A 21,840-nucleotide genomic window follows, 5' to 3' on the forward strand; every position below is an offset into this window, starting at 1 on the left:
CTGTAAGGAGTGAAAAGGGTGGACGTTTCGAGTCCAGATGACACTTTATCAAAGCTTATTGTACAATTGTACACAGTATTTGTTTCAATATTTAATATCAATGCATTATTTAACATATATGTTTTCATTATGAATTGAATATCTCTGAAATTGAACATCACTGAATTGCAAACAAAACTGCCCAACAGAACGAATCGAATCACCGGGAAACACAGATCGCAAATTTGAGATTGACTATCGTCAGCTTTTAAACAAAGTCAACTGCATTTAAATGGAGAAAAATCAAGAATTATCTGTTCGTGACACTTGAGCCTTTTTAATTATGGGCCTGAAACATTTAGGCGCATAACTTCCGGACCTTTACCGGAAAGTCCAGTAGATCCGCACTGAGCCTCGATTCCCTCATCTGTCTGAGTGGCTTTTCCTGTTTCTCAGTGATGAAAAACGATTTAAAAATAGATCTTGTGTGAAATGTGCGTCATTTCCTCTAGTTCACTTGCAGTATGACTTGTATCTGTCTTTTTGAGCACACACTGCTGTCAGATATTTCAGATGGTGATTAACCATATTAGTCTGCACCTATAAACCCATTAAATTCTGCTGTAGACTGAACGAGACGCGAATAAGTGCTCGGTGTCAAAATCGAAATTTCCTGTCAGTGCGTCAAAAAAAGCGTTTCTTATTCCACAGAAAGCATTTGAGGGTGATGCCAGCATGTCTTTCAGACTGTGGGAGGAAACCGGAGCACCCGGAGGAAACGCATGCAGGCACGGGGAGAAGATGCAGACTCTGCGCAGACAGTGATCCAAACCGGGAACCGAACCTGGGACCCTGGCGCCTTGAGGCAGCAGTCTTAACTGCTGTGCCACTGTGCTACCCTATGTTTCTGCCTGGTTTCGAACCGGCGACTTTCCGCTTGTTCGGCGAATGTGATAACCACGACACCACAGAAACAGTTTAATGATAACATGCCTTTCACATCGAGGATCGGATAATGATGAGCAACGAACTGAAAACAAGCAATTTTCCCTTCCACGACATGAGGAAGCTTAATGAATGTTTCTGCCTGGTTTCGAACCAGGGACCTTTCGCGTGTAAGGCGAACGTGATAACCACTACACTACAGAAACAGCTTGAATAGCAGTGGAGCAAATCTGCCTGTCTGCAATGTTCAACTACGCTGTGTTGCTGCAGGTTCCGATGGTGAGACAGAGAGCCCATTGTCACTGAATTCAGGAAGATAACCGTCACTTTCAATCTGATTGTGCGACTTATCCCGAACATCAAAATTCAAAACCGTTCTTCGGCAAATATCTAAGGGAGCAATGATTTCTGCCCATTCGTTAATGCATCCTTTTCATTTTTCTTCGAATCATCTCAATCAATTGTACTCAGTAATAAAAGCAAATTACTGCGGATGACAAAAGAGAAAATGCTGCAAAATCTCCCAATGTCTGGCAGCACCTGTAAGGAGTGAAAAGGGCGGATGTTTCGAATCCAGATGGCACTTTATCAAAGCTCATTGTACAATTGTACACAGTATTTCTTTCAATATTTAACATCCATGCCTTATTTAACACATATGTCTTCATTATGAATTGAATATCTCTGAAACTGAACATCACTGAATTGCGAACATAACTGACCAACAGGACGAAGCGAATCACCGGGAAATACAGATCGCAAATTTGAGATTGACTCTGGTCAGCTTTTCAACAAAGTCAACTGCATTTAAATGGAGGAGAATCAAGAATGATCTGTTCATGACAGTTGAGCCTTTTTTATTACGGGCGTGAAACATTCAGGCGCATAAATTCCGGCCGATTACAAGAAAGTCCAGTAGATCCGCACTGAGTCTCGATTCCCTCATCTGTCTGAGTGGCTTTTCCTATTTCTCAGTGATGAAAACGATTTTAAAAAGATTCTTCTGTGAAATGTGCGCCATTTCCTCGAGTTCACTTACAGTATGACTTGTATCTGTCTTTTTGAGCACACACTACTGTCAGATATTTCAGATGGCGATTAACCATATTAGTCTGCACCTATAAACCCATTAAATTCTGTTGTAGACTGAACGAGATGCGAATAAGTGTTCGGTGTCAAAATCGAATTTTCCTGTCAGTGCGTCAAAAAAAAGTGTTTCTTATTTCACAGAAAGCATTTGAGGGTGACGTCAGAGCAATGATAACATGCCGTTAACATCGAGGCTCGGATAATGATTAGGAACAAACAAAAATCAATCAATTTTCCCTTACGCGACATGAGGAAGCTCAATGAGTGTTTCGGCCTGGTCTCGAACCAGGGACCTTTCGCGTGTTAGGCGAATGTGATAACTACTACACTACAGAAACAGCTGTAATTGCACTGGAGCAAATCTGCCTGTCTGCAATGTTCAACTACGCTGTGATGCTGCAGGTTCTGATGGTTAGACTGAGAGCCCATGTCACTGAATTCAGGAAGATAACCGTCACTTTCAATCTCATTGTGCGACTTATCCCGAACATCAAAATTCAAAATCCTTCTTCTGGCAAATATCTAAGGGAGCAATGATTTCTGCTCATTCGTTAATGCATCATCTTCATCTTTCTTCGAATCATCTCAATCAATTGTACTCAGTAATAAAAGCAAATTACTGCGGATGACAAAAGAGAAAATGCTGCAAAATCTCCCAATGTCTGGCAGCACCTGTAAGGAGTGAAAAGGGTGGACGTTTCGAGTCCAGATGACACTTTATCAAAGCTTATTGTACAATTGTACACAGTATTTGTTTCAATATTTAATATCAATGCGATATTTAACATATATGTCTTCATTATGAATTGAATATCTCTGAAATTGAACATCACTGAATTGCAAACAAAACTGCCCAACAGAACGAATCGAATCACCGGGAAACACAGATCGTAAATTTGAGATTGACTCTGGTCAGCTTTTAAACAAAGTCAACTGCATTTAAATGGAGAAAAATCAAGAATTATCTGTTCGTGACACTTGAGCCTTTTTAATTATGGGCCTGAAACATTTAGGCGCATAACTTCCGGACCTTTACCGGAAAGTCCAGTAGATCCGCACTGAGCCTCGATTCCCTCACCTGTCTGAGTGGCTTTTCCTGGTTCTCAGTGATGAAAAACGATTTAAAAATAGATCTTGTGTGAAATGTGCGCCATTTCCTCTAGTTCACTTACAGTATGACTTGTATCTGTCTTTTTGAGCACACACTACTGTCAGATATTTCAGATGGCGATTAACCATATTAGTCTGCACCTATAAACCCATTAAATTCTGTTGTAGACTGAACGAGATGCGAATAAGTGTTCGGTGTCAAAATCGAAATTTCCTGTCAGTGCGTCAAAAAAAGCGTTTCTTATTCCACAGAAAGCATTTGAGGGTGATGCCAGCATGTCTTTCAGACTGTGGGAGGAAACTGGAGCACCCGGAGGAAACGCATGCAGGCACGGGGAGAAGATGCAGACTCTGCGCAGACAGTGATCCAAACCGGGAACCGAACCTGGGACCCTGAGGCAGCAGTCTTAACTGCTGTGCCACTGTGCTACCCTATGTTTCTGCCTGGTTTCGAACCGGCGACTTTCCGCTTGTTAGGCGAATGTGATAACCACGACACCACAGAAACAGTTTAATGATAACATGCCTTTCACATCGAGGATCGGATCATGATGAGCAACGAACTGAAAACAAGCAATTTTCCCTTCCACGACATGAGGAAGCTTAATGAATGTTTCTGCCTGGTTTCGAACCAGGGACCTTACGCGTGTTAGCCGATCGTGATAACCACTACACTACAGAAACAGCTTGAATAGCAGTGGAGCAAATCTGCCTGTCTGCAATGTTCAACTACGCTGTGTTGCTGCAGGTTCCGATGGTTAGACAGAGAGCCCATTGTCACTGAATTCAGGAAGATAACCGTCACTTTCAATCTGATTGTGCGACTTATCCCGAACATCAAAATTCAAAACCGTTCTTCGGCAAATATCTAAGGGAGCAATGATTTCTGCCCATTCGTTAATGCATCCTTTTCATTTTTCTTCGAATCATCTCAATCAATTGTACTCAGTAATAAAAGCAAATTACTGCGGATGACAAAAGAGAAAATGCTGCAAAATCTCCCAATGTCTGGCAGCACCTGTAAGGAGTGAAAAGGGCGGATGTTTCGAATCCAGATGGCACTTTATCAAAGCTCATTGTACAATTGTACACAGTATTTCTTTCAATATTTAACATCCATGCCTTATTTAACACATATGTCTTCATTATGAATTGAATATCTCTGAAACTGAACATCACTGAATTGCAAACATAACTGACCAACAGGACGAAGCGAATCACCGGGAAATACAGATCGCAAATTTGAGATTGACTCTGGTCAGCTTTTCAACAAAGTCAACTGCATTTAAATGGAGGAGAATCAAGAATGATCTGTTCATGACAGTTGAGCCTTTTCTATTACGGGCGTGAAACATTCAGGCGCATAAATTCCGGCCGATTACAAGAAAGTCGAGTAGATCCGCACTGAGTCTCGATTCCCTCATCTGTCTGAGTGGCTTTTCCTATTTCTCAGTGATGAAAACGATTTTAAAAAGATTCTTCTGTGAAATGTGCGCCATTTCCTCGAGTTCACTTACAGTATGACTTGTATCTGTCTTTTTGAGCACACACTACTGTCAGATATTTCAGATGGCGATTAACCATATTAGTCTGCACCTATAAACCCATTAAATTCTGTTGTAGACTGAACGAGATGCGAATAAGTGTTCGGTGTCAAAATCGAATTTTCCTGTCAGTGCGTCAAAAGAAAGCGTTTCTTATTTCACAGAAAGCATTTGAGGGTGACGTCAGAGCAATGATAACATGCCGTTAACATCGAGGCTCGTATAATGATTAGGAACAAACAAAAATCAATCAATTTTCCCTTACGCGACATGAGGAAGCTCAATGAGTGTTTCTGCCTGGTTTCAAACCAGGGACCTTGCGCGTGTTAGGCGAATGTGATAACCACTACACTACAGAAACAGCTGTAATTGCACTGGAGCAAATCTGACTGTCTGCAATGTTCAACTACGCTGTGATGCTGCAGGTTCCGATGGTGAGACTGAGAGCCCATGTCACTGAATTCAGGAAGATAACCGTCACTTTCAATCTGATTGTACGACTTATCCCGAACATCAAAATTCAAAACCGTCCTTCTGGCAAATATCTAAGGGAGCAATGATTTCTGCTCATTCGTTAATGCTTCATCTTCATCTTTCTTCGAATCATCTCAATCAATTGTACTCAGTAATAAAAGCAAATTACTGCGGATGAGAAAAGAGAAAATGCTGCAAAATCTCACAATGTCTGGCAGCACCTGTAAGGAATGAAAAGGGCGGACGTTTCGAGTCCAGATGACACTTTATCAAAGCTTATTGTACAATTGTACACAGTATTTGTTTCAATATTTAATATCAATGCGTTATTTAACATATATGTCTTCATTATGAATTGAATATCTCTGAAATTGAACATCACTGAATTGCAAACAAAACTGCCCAACAGAACGAATCGAATCACCGGGAAATACAGATCGCAAATTTGAGATTGACTCTGGTCAGCTTTTAAACAAAGTCAACTGCATTTAAATGGAGAAAAGTCAAGAGTTATCTGTTCGTGACACTTGAGCCTTTTAATTATGGGCCTGAAACATTTAGGCGCATAACTTCCGGACCTTTACCGGAAAGTCCAGTAGATCCGCACTGAGCCTCGATTCCCTCATCTGTCTGAGTGGCTTTTCCTGTTTCTCAGTGATGAAAAACGATTTAAAAATAGATCTTGTGTGAAATGTGCGTCATTTCCTCTAGTTCACTTGCAGTATGACTTGTATCTGTCTTTTTGAGCACACACTACTGTCAGATCTTTCAGATGCTGATTAACCATATTAGTCTGCACCTATAAACCCATTAAATTCTGCTGTAGACTGAACGAGATGCGAATGTCAAAATCGAAATTTCCTGTCAGTGCGTCAAAAAAAACGTTTCTTATTTCACAGAAAGCATTTGAGGGTGATGCCAGCATGTCTTTCAGACTGTGGGAGGAGACCGGCGCACCCGGAGGAAACCCATGCAGACACGGGGAGAAGATGCAGACTCTGCGCAGACAGTGATCCAAACTGGGAATCGAACCTGGGACCCTGGCGCCTTGAGGCAGCAGTCTTAACTGCTGTGCCACTGTGCTACCCTATGTTTCTGCCTGGTTTCGAACCGGCGACTTTCCGCTTGTTCGGCGAATGTGATAACCACGACACCACAGAAACAGTTTAATGATAACATGCCTTTCACATCGAGGCTCGGATAATGGTGAGCAACGAACTGAAAACAAGCAATTTTCCCTTTCACGACATGAGGAAGCTTAATGGATGTTTCTGCCTGGTTTACGAACCAGGGACCTTTCGCGTGTTAGACGAACGTGATAACAACTACACAACAGAAACAGCGTGGATAGTAGTGGAGCTAATCTGCCTGTCTGCAATGTCCAACTACGCTGTGATGCTGCAGCTTCCAATGTTGAGACGGAGAGCCCATTGTCACTGAATTCAGGAAGATAACCGTTACTTTCAATCTGATTCTGCGACTTATCCCGAACATCAAAATTCAAAATCGTTCTTCTGGCAAATATCTAAGGGAGCAATGATTTCTGCCCATTCGTTAATGCATCATTTTCATTTTTCTTCGAATCATCTCAATCAATTGTACTCAGTAATAAAAGCAAATTACTGCGGATGAGAAAAGAGAAAATGCTGCAAAATCTCACAATGTCTGGTGCACCTGTAAGGAGTGAAAAGGGCGGACGTTTCGAGTCCAGATGAAACTTTATCAAAGCTCATTGTACAATTGTTATCAGTATTTGTTTCAATATTTAATATCAATGCGTTATTTAACACATATGTCTTCATTATGACTTGAATATCTCTGAAATTGTACATCACTGAATTCCAAACATAACTGACTAACAGAACGAAGCGTATCACCGGGCAATACAGATCACAAATTTGAGATTGACTATCGTCAGCTTTTAAACAAAGTCAACTGCATTTAAATGGAGGAGAATCAAGAATTATCTGTTCGTGACAGTTGAGCCTTTTTTGTTACGGGCGTGAAACATTCATGCGCATAACTTATGGACGTTTACCGGAAAGTCCAGTCGATCCGCGCTGAGTCTCGATTCCCTCATCTGTCTGAGTGGCTTTTCCTGTTTCTCAGTGATGAAAACGATTTTTAAATGATTCTTCTGTGAAATGTGCGCCATTTCCTCGAGTTCACTTACAGTATGACTTGTATCTGTCTTTTTGAGCACACACGACTGTCAGAAATTTCATATGGTGACGAACCATATTAGTCTGCACCTATAAACCCATTAAATTCTGTTGTAGATTGAACGAGATGCGAATATGTGCTCAGTGTCAAAATCGTAATTTCCAGTCAGTGCGTCAAAAATCCGTTTCTTATTTCACAGAAAGCATTTGAGGGTGATGTCAGAGCAATGATAACATGCCTTTAACATCGAGGCTCGGATAATGATGAGCAACAAACTGAAAACAAGCAATTTTCCCTGACACGACATAAGGAAGCTTAATGAATGCTTCTGCCTAGTTTCCAACCGGGGACCTAACAGGCGAACGGGATAGCCACTACACTACAGAAACAGCTCGTCACGCAGTTGAGAAAATCTGCCTATCCGCAAAGTTCAACTACGCTGTGATGCTGCAGGTTCCGATGGTGAGATTGAGAGCCCATGTCACTGAATTCAGGAAGATAACCGTGACTTTCAATCTGATTCTGCGACTTATCCCAAACGTCAAAATTTCAAATCGTTCGTCTGGCAAATATCTAAGGGAGCAATGATTTCTGCCCATTCGTTAATGCATCATCTTCATCTTTCTTCGAATAATCGCAATCAATTGTACTCAGTAATAAAAGCAAATTACTGCGGATGAGAAAAGAGAAAATGCTGCAAAATCTCCCAATGTCTGGCAGCACCTGTAAGGAGTGAAAAGGGCGGACGTTTCGAGTCCAGATGAACCTTTATCAAAGCTCATTGTACAATTGTACTCAGTATTTGTTTCACTATTTAGTCTCAATGCGTTATTTAACACATATGTCTTCATTATGAATTGAATATCTCTGAAATTGAACATCACTGAATTGCAAACATAACTGACCAACAGAACGAAGCGAATCACCGGGTAATACAGATCGCACATTTGAGCTTGATTATGGTCAGCTTTTAAACAAAGTCAACTCCATTTAAATGGAGGAGAATCAGGAATTATCTGTTCGTGACCCTTGAGCCTTTTTTATTATGAGCTTGAAACATTCAGGCTCATAAATTCCGGCCCTTTACAGGAAAGTCCAGTAGATCCACACCGAGTCTCGATTCCCTCATCTGTCTGAGTGGCTTTTCCTGTTTCTCAGTGATGAAAAATGATTTTAAAAAAGATTCTTCTTCTAGTTCACTTACAGTGTCACTTGTATCTGTCTTTTTGAGCACACACTACTATCAGATATTTCAGATGGTGATTAACCATATTAGTCTGCACCTATAAACCCATTAAATTCTGTTGTCGACTGAACGAGATGCGAATAAGTGCTGTGTCAAAATCGAACTTTCCTGTCAGTGCGTCAAAAAAAAAGCGTTACTTATTTCACAGAAAGCATTTGAGGGTGATGCCAGAGTAATGATGACATGCCTTTAACATCGAGGCTCTGATCATGATGAGCAACAAAATGCAATCAAACAATTTTCTCTGACATGACTTGAGGAAGCTTAAAGAATGCTTCTGCCTGGTTTTGAACCAGGGACCTTCCGCGTGTAAGGCGAACGTGATAACCACTACACTACAGAAACAGCTTGAGGCACAACGCAGCAAATCTGCCTCTCTGCAATGTTCAACTACGCTGTGATGCTGCATGTTCCAATGGTGAGACTGAGAGCCCATGTCACTGAATTCAGGAAGATAACCGTTACTTTCAATCTGATTCTGCGACTTATCCTGAACATCAAAATTCAAAATCGTTCTTCTGGCAAATATCTAAGGGAGCAATGATTTCTGCCCATTCGTTAATGCATCATTTTCATCTTTCTTCGAATAATCTCAGTCAATTGTACTCAGTAATGAAATCAAACTACCGCGGATGAGAAAACAGACAATGCTGTAAAATCTCACAATGTCTGACAGCGCCTGTAAGGAGTGAAAAGAGCGGACGTTTCGAGTCCAGATGAAACTTTTTCAAAGGTCATTGTACAATTGTTTCACTATTTACTTTCAGTGCATTATTTAACACTTATGTCTTCATAAAGTTGGGATCTGATGTTGCAGTTGTATAGAACGTTGATTCGGCCGCATTTGGAATACTGCGTCCACTTCTTGTCGCCACACGACCAGTAGGGCGTGGACGCTATAGAGAGAGTGCAGAGGAGGTTTACCAGGATGTTGCCTGGTATGGAAGGGCTTCGTTATGAGGAGAGATTGGGTAAACTGGGGTTGTTCTCACTGGAAAGACGGAGGATGAGGGGTGACTTAATAGAGGTGTATAAAATTATGAAAGGCATTGATATGGTGAACGGTGGGAAGCTTTTTCCCAAGTCGGTGGTGACGTTCACGAGGGGTCATAGGTTCAAGGTGAGGGGGGGGGGGGGCCGGGTGGAGTTTTAACACGGATATCAGAAGGGCGCATTTTACACAGAGGGTGGTGGGGGCCTGGAATGCCCTGCCGGGCAAGGCGTTGGAGGCGGACACACTGGGAACGTTTAAGACTTATCGAGGTAGCCACATGAACGAAGTGGGAATGGAGGGATACAAAAGAATGGTCTAGTTTGCACCAGGGAGCGGCGCGGGCTTGGAGCTCCGAAGGGCCTGTTCCTGTGCTGTATTGTTCTTTGTTCCTTATTATGAATTGTATATCTCAGAAATTGAACATCACTGAATTGCAAACATAACTACCCAACAGAACGAAGCGAATCACTGGGTAATACAGATCGTAATTTTGAGGTTGAATATCGTCAGATTTTAAACAAAGTCAACTCCATTTAAATGGAGAAAAATCAAGAATTACCTGTTCGTGACACTTGAGCCTTTTTTTTTAAGGGCGTGAAACATTCAGGCGCATAACTTCCAGACCTTTACCGGAAAGTCCAGTCGATCCGCACAGAGTCTCGATTCCCTCATCTGTCTGAGTGGCTTTTCCTGTTTCTCAGTGATGAAAAACGATTTAAAAATAGATATTCTGTGAAATGTGCGCCACTTCCTCTAGTTCACTTACAGTATCACTTGTATCTGCCTTTCTGAGCACACACTACTGTTAGATATTACAGATGGTGATTAACCATATTAGTCTGCATCTATCAACTCATTTAATTTTGTTGTAGACTGAACGAGATGCGAATATGTGCTCAGCGTCAAAATCGAACATTCCTCTCAGTGCGCCACTTAATAGAAGAACAAATCTGTTACTTTCAACCTGATTTCTCAACTTATCTTGAACTTCTTCTGTTGTCGTAGCGTCTGCATAGTCTCGGCGATGTACCATGCTTCGGGATATCCTTTCCTGTAGCGTATGAGTGAGACAACGTTGGCCGAGTTGCATGTGTATGTATCGTCTACCTGGTGGATTCTGTTCTCACGTGTGATGATGGCATCCGGGTCGATGATCCAACACATCTTGCAGAGGTTGCTGTGGCAGGGTTGTGTGGTGTCGTGGTCGCTGTTCTCTTGCAGGCTGGGTAGTTTTCTGCGAACAATGGTCTGTTTGAGGTTGTTCTGTTTTTTGAAGGCAAGTAGTGGGGGCGTGGAGATGGCCTTCGCGCGATATTCGTCTTCATCGATTGTACGCTGAAGGCTCCGAAGAAGATGTCATAGTTTCTCCACTCCGAAGACGTCTTGGCTTCTGCACTCTGGGGACGTACTGGAGGAGGAAGGGCACTCTGAGGGCTGTGTCCCGTACTTGTCTTCTGAGGAGGTCGGTGCGCTTTTTTGCTGTGGCGTGTCGGAACTGTCCATCCATGAGTCAAGCGCAATATCCTGTTCTTACAAGGCCGTCTGTCAAAAACGACACCGCTCAGACTCCTGCGTTCAACCCGAGCTGTTGGACTTCAGCTCCAAGGACAAAAACTTCCGTCAACTCTGGCAGCGGTGGGATTCGAACCCACGCCTCGAGAGAGACTGGAGCCTAAATCCAGCGCCTTAGACCGCTCGGCCACGCTACCACACGGAAAGACTTGATAATCATGTAATTTCATTGCATTAATACTGAAATATATCAAAATCCGTGGAGTTGGGATGGGCCCTGACTAAATCGTAACCGAATCAGATGATCCTGAAATGCGTAGCAAACAAAAATCATCTCCAGTCAGAAACACAATGAGCTGCAGTGAAGGGCTGGCTCCTTTTAAACTGTCCTTAACCTCGTTTAGCTCCCAGAAAGGACAATATGGCTTCCTGTTGAATTTGCTCAGGGTCTTCACTTGAGAAAGGACAGGATACAAGGCGAGACTGGGATTTGTGCGTTCTGCCGGGAAATAACTGATATTTGTTCTCACGCATTGGAGGAGAGCAATAAATCTTCATTTCCTGACCTGCAATCAAAACAGCAGTGAAAGTTTCAAACTCTAACCAGCAGACCAACAGATTACAGCGCGTTTTACAATTTGCTTTGCCCACGATCCTTTTGTTATTTTAGTTTCCACGCCAGACCACTTGCACCAGAAACTTCTCCTGCAAAATGGCACCTTCCGTTTCAACACCAGAGAAGTGTTCAGCCAATTACAGGAATAATTCCACGACAGTTATCGCGTCCGCCTCCCACGGCGTGAAACTGGTAGAATTTGTTTTCCAAATCATTTTCACTGCAGACTGAGGGAAAAGTTATATTATTCATATATTTGCAAATTTTAACGAGTCTGATGGGTTTCCCCTGCATTTTCTAGTTGTGAAGTCAGGGGTCACTCCTTGAAAAGGGCAGAAGGTAAGGTTCGGCACAGAAAACGAGGGAGGATGTATTATTTGACACAAGGAATGATAGACAAGGCAACATTGAGCTGGTGATGGCGGAACTCGGGTGTTCCAATGGTGCAAAGTCAACGTCTTCACGGCCATGGTCTCGATGGCAGGTGACAAATGTGGAAATAAGTTGAGTATTTTTTTAAATGAGAAACCCGTCGATTGTGTGACGGAAGAGGAGGAAGAGAATGGCTAAAATGACGATGATCCGCTGATTGGGGAAGTCACTGTCAGCTTCCCTGCTGGTCGAGTGGTTTGGATTCGGCACGTTCATCACTGTGGACTGGATTCAATCCCCAGCCAGAGGGTAACTCGTTTGTATTGCTGTGTGAACTGACACCATGAAAAGGAATTCTGCATTGAATGAAACCAGATCTGGCAGCGTCCGTGGAGAGAGAAACAAAGTTAATCTTCCAGCTGGATCTTTCATCAAAGCTGGAAAAGTCGGAAATGTAACAGATGGAAAACAACTGCTTGGCTGTGATTCCAAAATATTGTGAGGGGCTTGAGGGGCTAAATGTTCTATCCAAAATCTCAATCATATTCTAACCCATTGCCGGTATTATTCTGAGCAATAGTTACCTTCGACTGTTAGCGGAGCCGCATGGTCTTAATTACTAAATTTAAGTTTCAATATCTGAATTGCTGTGGATTCAAATCCCACCACTGCCGAAAAGTGCAGCTCGTTTGTCTTTTCAGCGAATGGCATTCTGTAAGAACGAAAAAGGAGGGATGAAAGGTGCAGCGTGACCTTCTAGAAGGTTCTCGACAGCAACTTTTGTTGCTGTTACTATTCAATGATTTAATATGAGTAACACGAACACATTGACACCGGTTGCAGTGGTGGCCAAGCGGCTCAGGCGGTGGATTTGAAATTATTGTTTTCTCACGGAGATTTGAACCTCACCCAATGCGCTGCTCAGCATTCATTCCTTTCGCTGACTGCAGAATTATTATTCTTTCAATGGAATCAAAATCTTTCAAATATTCCCATCTGTTTTTCCTGCTTCACTTCGCATTCCTTCATTTCTGTTCATCAGCTAGAAATCACCAAAACCCCAGCCAGAAATGGAACAAAACTGAACCCAGTTAGTGACATCATTGATCTATGGGTGTTTGTGTCTTGTCAGCCCTCTGTGACTCTCGGTGTCTGTGTGTGTTCCTCTGTGCATCAATGTGATTCAGTTCCCAGAGGGGGTGAAGACATTTTTTAACATCACAAACTGAGTTCACTTATTGATATACGTCAGTGGCAAATGGTAGAGAATAACAACATGTTTGAAAGTTGCGAGAAAGATTGACTGGTACAGGCTTTTTTTGACTGGCTATTGCTTATTGACTCAGTCGCCGTGTGTTGCACAGCAGAGGATGATTGAAATTTTCACTGATCAACATTTAAACAGACAGTGGATTCACTCGGTGTGATGTTGCATTCCAGTTCTATATCTACAACTACAGCATCAATTTCTACCAGTTACTGTGAATCCCATATTTCTAATCGATTGGAAATATACAACAGCATGAGGGGGTAGAGGGGGTCTATTTGGGGGCAGGGCGGGGAGAGGGTCGGTGGAAACAAGCTCTCAGCATGTACACTGTCAAACAGTCTCGTCTGTTAGAGGGGTTCTATTTGGCGCAGGATGCTCTCAAACCTCCTCCCTTTCAGTTGGCAGCAACTTTCCTGAACAATTTTCCAACAGAAATCCTGCGGCAGTTTAAATTCAGCGTTTCACTGCCTGGATCCAATTCAATTCCCATTCTCGATGCTGTGCTAATTGCTGTAACTCGCAATCAGTTACTGGTTTGCAAAGAGTCATATTGGACTCGGAAACTTAATTCTATATCTTGCTCCACATTTGTTGCAAGCCCTGTTGAGAACTTACAGCACTTTCTGCTTTTATTATAAAATGAATAATAGGAGAAGAAGCAGACCACTCAGTCCATCGGGATTGTTCCGCTATTCAATACCATCTTGATCGATCTTGGGCTACAACTCAGTTTTTCCACCATCTCCCCTTATCGCTGAATTCCCCAAGAGACCAGAAACTTGTTCATCCAACCTTAAATGTACTCGATGATGGGGCGTACATAACTGTCAGGTACAGAGAATGCCAAAGATTCTCAGCCCTTTGAGTAAAGTAATTTCTCCTTATCTTAGCCCGAAATGATCAGCCCCTTATCTGTTCCACAGTGGGTTAGATTCCCCGACCAGCAGAAAAAAAACAATCTCCCATCAAACCTACTCAGAGCTGTGTCGGTTTAATGAGATCGCCTCTTATTCTTCTAAACTCCAGAGAATTTCATCACAGGACAACTCCCTCACCCCAGGGAGCAATCTGGTGAATCTTCTCTTTACCGTTTCCAATGCAAGCACGTCCCTTTGACTATCACACCTGCACAGAATATTCAACATGTGGTCCCAACCAGCCCTGTGCAACAGCAGAAACACCTTGTTATTCTTGGACTCCAGTCTGCCGGCAATAAAGACCAAAATGTAATTCCACTTCCAATTACCTGCTGCACCTACATGCGAGCTGAATGCATTCCTTGTACCAACGAATCTATTCTATTCTTAATATCAACATTTACATTTTCAACTCATCAAATATATCCTGCTCTTTCTATTTTTTTATGAAGAAGAATAACTTCTCGTTTTTCAAGTTTGCACCTGATCTGCTCCTTCACTCAGAAAAGCTCTCTGTTTCATCTCGCAGTCTGTTGGATTCCACCCCACAGCTTCTATCAACTAAGCTTGGTCGACAGCGAGAGTTGAAGGCACGATCCCTGGTTGACCAAGACCAGGGCTCTATCCACTCAGCTACGGAGCCAAGCGCTGCAAGTTTTATACATTGCGTGTAGTATTATCAGTGGATTGAGGAGCAGCATAGGGATTGAGGTCGGAGATTTTTAATCTGGTGGAGATTTTGATTTGGTGGAGAGCAGGAAATTAAAAGAGGCAACTTGAAAATGACATGATTTGACATGTGTGCTCTGTGTGTATCTGACATGTATGTTGTGCTTGTTATGTGATTCTTCTTCAGAGTTTATCGTTAGTGTTACATGGATTCTTAGAGTCATAGAGTCATAGAGGTTTACAGCATGGAAATAGACCCTTCGGCCCAACTTGTCCTTGCCGCCTTTTTTTTACCTAATCCCAATTGCCCGCATTTGGCCCATATCCCTCGATACCAATCGTACCCATGTGACCATCTAAATGCCTTTTAAAATACAAAATTGTACCCGCCTCTCCTACTGCATCTGGCAGCTTGTTCCAGACACTCACCACCCTCTGTATGAAAAAATTGGCCCACTGGAGGCTTTTGTATCTCTCCCCTTTCACCTTAAACCTATGCCCTCTAGTTTTAGACTCCCCTACCTTTGGGAAAATATATTGACTATCTAGTTGATCTGTGCCCCTCATTATTTTATAGACCTCTATAAGATCACCCCTCAGCCTCCTATGCTCCAGAGAAAAAAGTCGCAGTCTATCCAGCCTCTCCTTATAACTTAATCCATCAAGTCCCGGTAGCATCCTGGACTTGCATCTCTGACTTTTCCAACTCCGATGCAAGTTCATCCAGCTGGAAGATTTAGATATTGCTCCCTTCACAAACGCTATGAGGCGGGTTTTCATTAAATGAAGAATTGGACAAAAAGTTATTCACTCTGTGACTGGGAATTGAAACGACGTCACGGCGCCGATTCTGGTCACTAGACCCTCAGAGACGCTGATGTGAGAGATTTGCAATGAGTTGATCATCTCTGTACCCAATGCTTCATTTCCAATAACTTTCATTAAAAATACGGAATGACGGGAGGCGTCCATGACAGGATTTGAGCCTCAGTTAGAAAATCCCAATCTACCCCTGGGCCGGGACTGCAGTCTCAATGTTTGCAACCCTGTGGTTATATCAGCAGATAGCCATTCAGCCTGTGTTCCCGTTTGTATTCTCTGTTGGAGCAACTCAATTCCTTCCAGTCTTGACAAAGGGTGATCTGGACTAGAAACGTCAGCTTTCTTCTCTCATAACTGATGCTGCCAGACTTGCTGACATTTTCCAGCATTTTCCCGTTTTGTTTCCGATTCCAGCATCGACAATAATTTGCTCCACTCCTTCCACATGCGCTTCTTTACCTCAACAACTGTTTACATTGGTCAGTGTCTCCGCTTTCTTCCTGCCAAAAACGACACGGCACAAACTCCTGCATTCAATCTGAACTGCTGGATTTCAGCTGCACAGACCAAAACTCAAGCCCACTCGAGCAATGGCGGGATTTGAACCCACAGCTTATACAGAAACTGGACCTAACTACGGGTTTAAACTGCTCCGCCACGCTACCCCGTAACGATCCTGCTCTTTACTGAAAGCGTTACTGAAATTCAGTAGCAGCAAAGGAGCTGAGAAAGGCCATCAGTCGGTTTGAGCCTGCTCCTTCACTGAATCAATTCATCCTGAACTGTGGAACAAACAGAAATCACATCCAGTCAGAAACAGAATCAGCTGCAGTGAAGGACCGGCACCATTTAAACTGCCTTAACCTTGTCTGATTCCCAATATCCTGCCAGATATGACATGAAAACCTCCTGTTGAATTTGCTCAGTCTTCACCTCAGGACACGAGGAAAGATTGTGTTTTATATGTTCCACCAGGCAATACCTGACATTTGTTTTTATGGTTTGGATGAGAGCAACAAATCTTCATTTCCTGACCTGTAATCTGAAAAGCAGTGAAAGTGTCAAACTCTAAACATCAGACCAACCTATTTTACAGTTTTTTCTTATCCACGCTGCTTTTGTTATTTTAATTTTCGCGCCAGATCACATTCACCACAAGCAAGACTCTGCCGCAAAATGGCACCTTCTGTTTGCACCACATTGATATATTCAGTCCATTACAACAGACAACAGGCATTCCACGCACAGTTATTACTTTCGCTTCCGACGGTTCAAAACTGGACAGAAACCTTTTCAAATATTGTCGTTGCAGAGTGAGGGAAAGGTTTAATAATTCAGTGTGAACGCTAAAATCTGACCGATTTACTATCCAGATGTTAGCTTACATCACCATCTCTATCGTCAGCGCTTTGCAGCGCATCACTATCTTTCTGCTACTATATTTGTTCTTGACCTGTTGCAAATGTGACCTTTCCAGCTGTGATGTAGACATGCAAAGCTCACTCGGTTGATTTTAGGAGATCTGCTTTTATTTTTAATAGTTTGCCGAGAGCAAAATATAATCGTTTCCTGAGCGGGAATTGAAACCAAACAACACTGGGTTGGTACTGAACACAACCCACTGGACATCCAGGGTCACGGGTGAAATGTGTTTTTCAAATTGACTTACGATACATCTCTTAATATGTCCAGTTTGGATGGAACATGGACTGCTTCAGCTAATGATAACACCGATTGAGTTCGCTGGGACATGAATTCGACAGTGAGGTAAAATAGTCCCACAACATGCTGAAGTGATCGGGGTATATAAAATTCTAAAATAATTGATAGATTGAACGTTGACGAAATGTTTCTTCTCATGGGGCAATGGAGAACAACAGGTCAAATATGTAGGTTGAGAGGCGGTAGATTTAAAACTGAGATGAGGAGGAACTGTTTCTCGCAGAGGGTCGTGAATTTGTTGAATTCATTGCCCCATAGCGCGGTGGAGTCTGAATCATTAAATGATTTCAAGAAAGCGACAGATATATTCCTAATAATAACAGGGACGAGGGGATATTGGAACAGGTAGGGAGGTGGATTTGAGAACAGGGAGAGATCAGTCATGAACTGATTGCATGACGGTTCAGGCTCGAAGCACTGAATTTGCCCACTTCTGCTCCTAATTCTATTTCCTAAGTGTAACTTTCAATTTTCAAAACCCACCAACTCATCACTGTGGCTCCAATGTAATCTACGTACATTACATCCACAGGTTCCCCTTCATCCACAACGCAACTGCGTCCTGTAAATGACTTGGGAATGGCCCCATTCTGTGGTGTAATTACTTTAAAATTCTTTTTTTCCCTCATTTAAGCTCTCCTGATTTACACCCGGCCAGAGGTCTCCCCTCTTGTTATGCTGCTGGATAACACTTGTTTAAAACCTCCTAATTTCTTACCATGCCCCGTAGTAATCATAGATTATGGAGCTAAAATATGAGATTTGTTTTCCTATGTACTCAAGCTGTCTGACTTTCTGAGTTTTTCGAGCATTTTCACCTTTCACTGCAGAAATCTGTGCAGCTTTGAATGGCAATGGAAATATTTTCATTGAACAACTTCGCCAGCAGCGGCTCGTTGGACGAGGGGTATGATTCGGGCTGAGGGTGTTAACATCACCAACATGCGAGATATCCCGGGTTCAAAGGCCGAGCGAGAGTTCTCAATCAGCTGTCGTTTCGTATTGGACAAGTCAAAGGTTTTGTAAATGCATTTGCAGTGCAAACGGTGGGATTGGTTTTCGTGGGATTTGGTTTGAGAACCTGAGCACACAGTGCAGGCAATCTATCAACACAACACCCACACAAGGAAATCAAGACATTAAAAGGTGAATATGCTTGTGGCCACTCACTTGATCTCTGGTCATCAGTTTAGAGGACCCCATGTTTGTTGGTTCAGGCAGCTGGCTGTGTGTATATTGTTATTCATTCATGGGTTGTTGATGTGTACCTCACTCGCTATTTCTGTTTTTCATTGTCTCTATATATCTCCTTCAGAATCTGTCAGTGTCTCTGACTGTGTTTTTATTACGTTGACCGATTTTGATCCTTGCTGTCTTCATTCATTCGCTGTCTCTGTGCATCCGAGGTTCACTGAATTAATTTCTGCGTTTCTCCTGGGAGGAGAGATTCAGTGGGATGAGTCTGTTCGCTCTGGAGTTTAGAATAATCAGAGGTGATCTTATTGAAAAGTCTGAAAGTAGGAAACAGTTTGACAGTGTACATGCTGAGAGGCTGTTCCCCCCACCCCTGGCTAGTTTATTATGAACAAAAAAATGTGAATTTTGTAAGAGGAGTTTGGAATGTTTGGGAGAGGTGAAGCTGAGCATTGGAAGATGTGAATGATGTAATTGATGATTGAGAGGAAGGGATAGGAACCTTGGGGATTCTGCAGGTCGATTCATTGTAAACTTTGAAATCAGAGCAAGCATAGACACCAGTTGGAAAAACAATATTTGTCTCCATGCATTTTAGGTTATGGAAACCAACCTGATCCATGTGCCTGGCGAGCTCAGTCGGCAGCGCATAAGACTCTTAATCACAGCTCCGTGGGTTCGAGCCCCACGTTGGGCGTCATCGTTTTAAACTTTGCCCCATTCTTGGGTGAATTCCCGATCTCTGTTCCTCGAGAAGCATCACCGCTCAAACTGAGTCTTTCTCCTTTCTGCGTTGTTTATCTCAGAGTTGTGGGTTTGTGACTGAAAACTGCCTGCAGTTCACTGGAAGGCGGGACTTCAGCGCTGAACTCAGCGAGAGGTTTTGTTCTCATTTATTGTGAGATTCAAACCCAGATCGGCGCGATTGTGTCAGTGGGAACAATAATCATCTCCATTGTAATTCAATCACTCCAGCCTTCCATCCGATCAAAAGACCGTCTGTTCTTTCCTCCTCTCCCTCTCTATTTTCCTTGATTCTGTACGTGTTTGTAAACCATTAAATCACCAATTTCTTCCAGTGGGGGTCAAAGATCAGCAACCTGAATCATTCACTCTCTTTCCCTCCCCACAGAAGTTGTGTGCTTCTAACATTTTCTGTTTTGAGGTGGGATTTGCAGCAACTACAATACCTTGTTTGGGATCACAGTGGATCACTTTTCTCTGACTGAACCTTACCTGTTTGAACAGTTAAAGGGCTGAGGTTTTAAATAATGAGACAGCAGAATATGTCACCCTATTTCACATGAAATGAAACAAAATGAGAATTAATCATTTCATAAAATGCTGCGAATGCAATATATATTTCATTATCAATGCCAGCATTTGTTGTCCACCCCTATTTCCCACTGAACTGCGTATTTTGCTGGGCCATTTCAGAGGGCAGTTAAGAGTCAATCACATTGCCTTGGGTTTGGAGTCCAATGGATACCAGAAATGGGGAAGAATGGCAGATTTCCTTCTGCAAAAGGTCCAGATGAGTTTTCATGACAATCAGAAAACAAGCTGCATGACTGAGACTAACTTTCACTTCCGTTTCAGTTCTAGACTGTGGTGGGATCGGGACCTGTGAGCCTGAGCCACGGGATTCATGCTCCACTGATTTTACCACTACGTCACCATCATCCCCGAAGGGTATAAGTGTAAATCCTTCACATGGAACAAACCGCTTAATTTCACATTGAAAACAAAGATTTAAAGCAGTGTACTGTAGAAATCGGCGTCAGAGACTCAGGATATCGGGGAATTGATGAGATATCGATTGCGTTCATTCAAAGGCAGAAAAATGTGGTGAATCCTCAGTGTGAGTGATGAAGGAGCTGCGATCCGAAAGCTAGAGATTCCAAATAAACCTGTTGCACTTTTAGCTGGTGAGAATTCTTACCGGGCACTGAAGGGCATTTGATTTACAATTCGCAAAAAGATGACTTTTATAAAATTAACAGCTTTCATCAAATCGCACTGCAATCACATTGCAGACGGTGCAGTGAGTTACTCTCCTGGCCTCATTGCATCAGCTCCAGAGGACGATTGCTCAAGAACACAAAAAGCTCAGCGATAAAGATGTAGTTACACAGACTCGATAGACAAGAGCTGATGCAAAGAGGGATAGCAGCAAGCACACTTGCTTCATTCATCAAGGATTACCGTAGAGCACGAGACCTTTCTCCTAAACCACACACGCACGCACGCACACACCCGCCTGCCCGCCCACCCGCACGCACCCACCCACACACGCACGCACGCACCCAGCCGCACGCACACGCACACTTGCTCAATAATGCTCAGGACACCTCAATTTCCTTGTTGGTCTAGTCGTTAGAATTCGCCGCCTTCAATGCCATGGTCTGGGTTCGATTCCCGGTTAGGGAATGATGATTCATTCTCTCGTGCAACACATGAATTAAGGAGAGTGGGTATTGCTTCCTGATTCAAAACGGGAGCGATACTTGTGGCAGGTTGAACAGCAGGGAGGACAAATTTGCCACAATCCACAATCCTGTCAATTACCCACAACAATTAATATTTACATTACGAAGTCTCACAACACGCGATCAATTTGGAATCAAGAGCTTTCGGGGCGCTGATAAAATAAAGCAAATTTATTTTATTATTGGAGCAATTGAACCAGTTGGACTTTAACATGATGCTCTGAGTCTTCTTATTCTGCCCATCCCAGTCCAACGCCCGTATCTCGACATCATATTTACATTGCAATTGCTGGCACCTCCTGTCAAAATGAGTGAGCTACCTTCTGCTGCATTAAATTTCACTGCAGCTCACCACATTCAAAGAGTAATGTTTGTTATAAACCTTATTGCAGTAAATCTGTTGAAACGATTCAGCTTATCACAGCTCCGCTTTCATCACACTGGAAGCTAATGTGAAAATATGAACAATTTCAAAGCTGAACAACGTGCACAAGATTGGAAGGTGAGTGCAACCGTGAGTAATTGGCACTGTGCATAATCCTGTACTCAGTTTCTGGGAGAATCAGGAAGATGAAATTCTGGTGTTCCAATGGTTAGGATTCGGCGCTTTCAGAGTCATAGATCGGCTTCGATATGCTAAGATTTAAAGTTTTTCATAATCCGTTCAACAAACCTGAATTGCTTCCTGATCGAAAACAGCTCTGTCAGAAGCA

At 42.7% G+C, this 21,840-nt stretch overlaps 1 protein-coding gene and 5 non-coding genes across 6 annotated transcripts in view; 1 reads left to right on the forward strand and 5 right to left on the reverse strand.

Moving 5' to 3' along the window:
• The window catches only part of LOC144485143 (uncharacterized), a 158,370-nt gene that overhangs the window by 36,891 nt on the left and 99,639 nt on the right, over positions 1-21,840 (forward strand). The window lies entirely within an intron of this gene.
• On the reverse strand, positions 1,058-1,130 carry trnav-uac (transfer RNA valine (anticodon UAC)). The gene has a single exon. It is a non-coding gene; the product is annotated as a tRNA-Val (tRNA).
• trnav-aac (transfer RNA valine (anticodon AAC)) lies at positions 2,279-2,351 on the reverse strand. The gene has a single exon. It is a non-coding gene; the product is annotated as a tRNA-Val (tRNA).
• Positions 4,956-5,028, reverse strand: trnav-aac (transfer RNA valine (anticodon AAC)). The gene has a single exon. It is a non-coding gene; the product is annotated as a tRNA-Val (tRNA).
• On the reverse strand, positions 8,823-8,895 carry trnav-uac (transfer RNA valine (anticodon UAC)). Its single transcript has one exon. It is a non-coding gene; the product is annotated as a tRNA-Val (tRNA).
• On the reverse strand, positions 11,172-11,253 carry trnal-uag (transfer RNA leucine (anticodon UAG)). The gene has a single exon. It is a non-coding gene; the product is annotated as a tRNA-Leu (tRNA).

The sequence above is a fragment of the Mustelus asterias genome, unplaced genomic scaffold (genome assembly GCF_964213995.1).
Source record: "Mustelus asterias unplaced genomic scaffold, sMusAst1.hap1.1 HAP1_SCAFFOLD_155, whole genome shotgun sequence".
Lineage (NCBI taxonomy): Eukaryota > Metazoa > Chordata > Chondrichthyes > Carcharhiniformes > Triakidae > Mustelus > Mustelus asterias.